Source organism: Salvelinus sp. IW2-2015, linkage group LG27, assembly GCF_002910315.2.
Source record: "Salvelinus sp. IW2-2015 linkage group LG27, ASM291031v2, whole genome shotgun sequence".
NCBI classification, from domain to species: domain Eukaryota; kingdom Metazoa; phylum Chordata; class Actinopteri; order Salmoniformes; family Salmonidae; genus Salvelinus; species Salvelinus sp. IW2-2015.
The window spans coordinates 10874529-10881051 of NC_036867.1; the positions used below are offsets into that span (position 1 = coordinate 10874529).

At 48.3% G+C, this 6523-nt stretch overlaps 1 long non-coding RNA gene across 1 annotated transcript; it reads left to right on the forward strand.

The window, feature by feature from the left end:
* Positions 1-135: 135 nt before the first annotated feature.
* On the forward strand, positions 136-1696 carry LOC139023185 (uncharacterized). The gene is made up of 2 exons (XR_011474331.1): positions 136-183; positions 1369-1696. It is a non-coding gene; the product is annotated as an uncharacterized lncRNA (long non-coding RNA).
* The last annotated feature ends 4827 nt before the right edge of the window (positions 1697-6523 follow it).

A 6523-nucleotide genomic window follows, 5' to 3' on the forward strand; every position in this document is an offset into this window, starting at 1 on the left:
AGGTAAGTACTTTATCCAACTAATCTTGATCAAACTTGTTAAGTTTTACATTTTTGTTTCTGACATTCCAACATTGCTTTTTGTTATTTGGGGAATCTGTTGATGAGCAGGTTGTTATGTCCTTTGCTTTTACTATTTTAAGTCTCTTAAATCCTCTCTGTAAAATGTGCATATGATCAAAGAGTAGGTCACCAACAAAAAAGCTAAGCAATTGACCGAATGCATACCATGACATTTGTCACGTCGGTATAAAGGGTTGGGAGACAGGCTCAGGAATGCGTAATAGTTTTAAAACTGTATTTACCCAAATTACAGTGTGACGTGTACAGGCACGGGGACGAAAACCAAACAAACACGTAAACCAAACACAGGGTTGAGACCCAAACAAAAGAGCGAGGAGTACCTTGAATAAATACACAATGATTATCACACGGGATGAGACACGTAATCATCTGCACAATATACGTGGCACGAAAGCCAAAACACATCACAGGTACTCACACGACCAAKGGACGTTGGAACAATAATCGACAGGACAATGGTGAACAAAGGGCACACTTATACAATTACTAATCAATGGGAATAGGGGCCAGGTGTGTGTAATGACAGTTCCGGAGGGATCCGTGACAATTTTCATATAAAAATGAATTTGTTTTTAATGTTGTGAAAAGAATGGATATTTGTTACCGTCACCCATAAAAGTTCAACTTCTACCCGGCATAATAATGTAGACTAGCCACAGGGTCGTGAACAGACCTTTAATGGGGGAGGTGCTCAAAGTTTAAAAAAGCAAGCTAGAACCACAGATGAAAGGGAGGTAGTAAAAGTATCTTTGCTAGAATCACTACTGTGGTGGTCTATGTCAGTTGATCATCCCAAATGCAGATGAATCAGCTAGTTAGTTATGCTTTCAAAACAAGCTAACAATTCTTTACTTGATTTAAGTCTGTTCTGCTGCTGACAAACAGTCAAACTGCAGTTGCCCTTTTTCCTGTCCCTGATCCTGAGACGACACATGGTAGTAACCCTAAGTAACCTACTACTGGCAGTAATCATTTCAAACTCCCCACCCAGCGCTGTAGATCACTCCTCCATGCAGGTTGAAGGGCGTTGGAGGGGACTTTTTAAAATATCAATGAGTTTATGAGAACATCTAGTTTGATGGGCAATTTGTTACATTTAAAGTAACGAGAGAAAATAAATGAGTTTAAAAAACACCACCAATCAAAAGGGCACAGTTTTAATAATAGGCACAAAGGGCAGGTGCTCCAGTACCCCTTAGACTCTATCTGTGCATGTGCCTGACTGGCCATATCATTAGGGTGTAGTACCTCTCTCACATCGCTGACAGTCCTGTCTTCTTTACAGCAGGATTCACTCAAACATGTGGCCAGAAGATGACTTCACTTTTCACCATCGGGTAATGCAACTGGGCCCATCTGACAACCTGTTGTCTGCTTATGACCAACATGGTCTTCCTCTGCAGCCAACCCTGAATGAGATCTTAGATTTCCTCCAGGTCAGTATTCAACAGCCCCAGTATTTTCCGCTGGTGTTGAAGAGTGGATAATGTTTAGCAATATGAAAAGAAAAATAAATTGAATGTATTTCAACAGTATGTAATTTAGTCTCATTGACTAAAACAGTTGATTTTGACCAATAAATTGTTACAACAATWAACCGTCATCTCTTGTTATGTCATTGATCAACATTCCATTCTCATGTCTTTTCCTATGCCATGCCAGAGAAAACATTTCCAAGAAAATGAAACTACGGTAGCTTGCCTTTTCTTCTCCTGACTGCAGGGCGAGTGTCAAGTGTCAATGTGCAGCGGTTAGGACGAAGTCCTAACGAAGTCCAGGCGCAGGACACATAACTGAGTAAAAGACGTACTTTACTCGAAAAAAGAAACAAAAATGATTTCCACTCAGGGAAAAACACACCAGCTCACAGAAGTCTTGAACACTAAACAAAGAACAAACACGCACAAAACCATGTGGGAACCAGAGGGTTAAATAAGGAATAAATTATAACGTAATGGGAACCAGGTGTGTACAAGCAAGACAAAACATAGAAAAAGAAATGTAGATCGGTGGAAGCTAGAAAGCCGGTGACGTCGACCGCCGAACGAAGAAGGAGAGGCACCAACTTCGGCGGAAGTCGTGACAGTACCCCCCCCCTTTACGTACGGCTCCAGCAGCGCGCCGACACCGGCCTCGGGGACAACCCGGAGGACGAGGCGCAGGGCGATCTGGGTGGAAACGGTGAAATTCCTGCAGTAAGGAAGGGTCCAGGATGTCCTCCACCGGCACCCAGCATCTCTCCTCCAGACCGTACCCTTCCCACTCCACGAGGTACTGAAGGACCCTCGAATGACGCCTTGAGTCCATGATGGCTCGCACAGTATACGCCGGGGCCCCCTCGATGTCCAGAGGGGGTGGAGGAACCTCCCGCACCTCAGACTGCTGGAGCGGACCAGCCACCACCGGCCTGAGGAGAGACACATGGAACGAGGGGTTAATACGGTAATCAGGGGGAAGCTGTAACCTATAACATACCTCGTTCAATCGCCTCAGGACTTTAAATGGCCCCACAAATCGCGGAGCCAGCTTCCGGCAGGGCAGGCGAAGGGGCAGGTTTCGTGTCGAGAGCCAGACCCGGTCCCCCGGTGCATACACCAGGGCCTCACTGTGGTGGCGGTCGGCTCTCATCTTCTGTCGCCTGCTGGCCCGTTGCAGGAGCACATGGGCAGCGTCCCATGTCTCTTTTGAGCGCCGAAACCATTCATCCACCGCAGGTGCCTCGATCTGGCTCTGATGCCATGGTGCCAGGACCGGCTGATAACCTAGTACACATTGAAACAGAGACAGGTTAGTATAGGAGTGGCGGAGGGAGTTTTGGGGCATCTCTGCCCAGGGGATGAAAGCCACCCACTCCCCCGGCCGTCCTGGCAATGGGACCGCAGAAACCTACCCACATCCTGGTTAACTCTCTCCGCCTGCCCATTACTCTTGGGGTGAAACCCTGAGGTTAGGCTGACCGAGACCCCCAGACGTTCCATGAACGCCCTCCAGACCCTCGATGTGAACTGGAGATCCTGATCAGACACTATATCTTCAGGCACCCCGTAGTGTCGGACGACGAGTGTAAACAGGGCCTCCTCAGTCTGTAGGGCTGTAGGGAGACCGGCGAAGGAAGGAGACGGCAGGACTTAGAAAACCGATCCACAACGACCAGAATCGTGTAGTTTCCTTGTGACGGAGGAAGATCCGGTGCCTTGCACTGGGCGCACACCGAGCAGGAGGACACATAAACTCTCACGTCCTTAGCTAAAGTGGGCCACCAGTACTTCCTACTAAGACAGCGCACTGTCTGACCGATGCCAGGATGACCAGAGGAGGGTGATGTATGGGCCCAACAGATCAATCGATCACGGACATCAGACGGAACGTACAGACGCCCAACTGGACACTGGGTGGGAGTGGGCTCCGTACGTAACGCCCGCTCAATGTCCGCNATCAATCGATCACGGACATCAGACGGAACGTACAGACGCCCAACTGGACACTGGGTGGGAGTGGGCTCCGTACGTAACGCCCGCTCAATGTCCGCATCAGCCTCCCATACCACCGGTGCCACCAGGSAAGAAGCCGGAAGCATGGGAGTGGGATCCTTGGACCGCTCCTCTGTGTCATACATCCGGGAGAGTGCATCTGCCTTAGCGTTCTGGGAACTTGGTCTGTAGAATAGGGTGAATACAAAACGGGTGAAAAACATGGCTCACCTTGCCTGGCGAGGGTTCATTCTCCTCGCCGTCCGGATGTACTCCAGCTTGTGGTAGTCAGTCCAAATGAGGAAAGGGTGTTTGGCCCCCTCAAGCCAATGCCTCCACGCCTTCAGGGCCTTGACAACAGCCAACAGCTCCCGGTCCTCCACATCATAGTTTCGCTCCACCGGGCTGAGCTTCTTCGAAAACAAAGCACAGGGGCGGAGCTTTGGTGGCGTACCCGAGCGCTAAGACAGCACAGCTCCTATCCCAGCCTCGGATGCGTCCACCCCTACTATGAATGCCAAGGATGGATCAGGATGAGCCAGCACGGGAGCCGAGGTAAACAGAGCCTTCAGGTGACCAAAAGCCCTGTCCGCCCCAGCTGACCACTGCAGTCGCACCGGTCCCCTCTTCAGCAAGGAGGTAATGGGAGCCGCTACCTGCCAAAGCCCCAGATAAACCCCCGGTAGTAGTTGGCAAACCCTAAGAGCCGCTGCACTTCCTTTACCGTATTTGGAGTCGGCCAATTACGCACGGTTGAAATGCGGTCATTCTCCATCTCCACCCCTAACGTGGACAGGCAGTACCCTAGGAAGGAGACGGACTGTTGGAAGAACAGACATTTTTCAGCCTTGACATACAGGTCATGCTCCAACAGTCGACCAGGCACCTTGCGCACCAGGGACATAGTCAATGTACAATGGCGTAAACCTCCATCCTTCTTCTTCACAAAAAAGAAACTATAGGAGGCAGGTGAAGTGGAAGGCCGAATGTATCCCTGTCCCAGAGATTCTGAGACATATGTTTCCATAGCCGCAGTCTCCTCCTGTGACAGAGGCAATTAAACAGGAGCTGTGATGGTCATTCCCGGTTGCCTGATAGTAAAACGGACAACAACATGCACAGAGTGGAGATCGCTGTCTGCTATTGAGCCATTTTGGTGGACGTACTCTCCTCGTTGACGTATTTAGTTCGTCGTGGATTTTTTAGGAAAAGACAAGTCGTGATTTTACTTAAAATCCTAAACTTTAAAATGCTCTTACTATTCCACAAGGTATTTGAAAAGAGTGACTATTGAGTGATGACCATGCCATCTGCTTATTTTAATTCCAATTTTTTTTTTCCTTTCTTACAAATCACCGAAACAGCATTGGCATCTTTGGAATGCGTCCCTCACTGCTCCAACTACTATAGATTCCCAAAGCGATGGATCAGGATAAGCCAGCACGGGGAAGCCAGAGGTACACAGAGCTATCAGCTGATCCTAATAAGCCCGGTGCCTGCTCCAGTCTTGACCACGCGGTACGGGGTCACCGGTCCCCTCTTTTGAAAGGAATGTGGGGTACTCGCAAATAACGTGCGATTCGGAGCTTGTCGTAAGCCCCAGAGATCAATCCCGGTGTGAAAGAAATCATATGGCATATAGCACCAAGTAGCCACATTGCTCGAAGTGCATGGGCACATCTCTATATTACGCCGCCACTAGAATACTGACAGCTTTAAATGGGATTCGTTGTTCGAGACAAATTTATCGGCAGCAGTTTGCAAGAGTATGACGCGCGGCAGATGTTGTACGTGCCAGTCTACAACCGCCTCAACGTGGACTAGCAGTCGTAACACGCTAGGAAGGAGACGGTACTGTTTTGGATAGAACAGACAGATTTGTTGTCAGCCTTGGCACTACAGGTCTGGCTCCAACGAGTCGACGCAGGACTCTGCGCACCAGGGACATAGCTACATACGTAGCAATGTGCGTAAACCCTCCATCTGTTTTTTTTATAACACTAAAATAGAAATCATATAGGAAGGCGAGGTGAATGGTAAGTACAACGAATTGTTCATATCCCCCTGTGCTGCCAGGAACTTTGCTGGACATATGTTTTCACAAAGCCGCAGTCTCTCCTGTCACGGAGAGGAATACACACGTGATCACTGGGATAGTGCTGGCGTCATTCAGGAGGATTTGTGAGCTATAATCCTCCCCGTCGATGGTAATCTCATAGTTTGAGTCGCTTCTTTTACAGAAGGGCTGATGAGCCAAATCGCGCCTGAAGAAGCAGGTCATGTGGGGTCACTTCGCATGTGTGAGACTTGGTTTTAGGCAGCATCCTCGCACGCACGTAGTATGCACGTAGAGGTGACTAGACACCTTATCTAATGGCGATCAAATCCTGAAAACTGACACGTGACCTCCTTGAGAGCCTTCTGTTGCCACGAAATAGTGGGGTGAATGGATAGGCCAGATCATGTAAGAGTTAGCTCAGCTGCAAACACAGAAACGCAGGAGAATGATTTGGAACCAAAATGTAGCAATAGCTGAGAAATTCTTTGCTCGTTAAATTGGCTTTGACTGCGTCTAACATTACTAGTGAAGATAGTCAAGCTGTTTGAGCACATTCATATGAAGGAAGGATCTCTCGAGTACGCTAAAGCATACGCTCTCACTGGTAATTGGAGAGAGTCGCGTGAGTTGACAAATGTTGACTATATTTTGGATTTTTGTGCGAATGTGGATAGCTATGAAACACTGGTTGTAGAGTTCGCTGCTCTGCATAAACTCGAAAAAGAACCGACAGTGGATCAAGACGAGAAGGATCCAACTCGCGTCGCGCGGTGGAGTCTGTAGGACAGAGGCGAGGTCGAAGATACATAGATCATGTTATTTATTCTTAGTTGCAGTGTGAGCTCTGGATTATATGGTAGAGATCATATTCTACTTGATCTTGTGATGAAATAAAACAGAAAACAAGACAA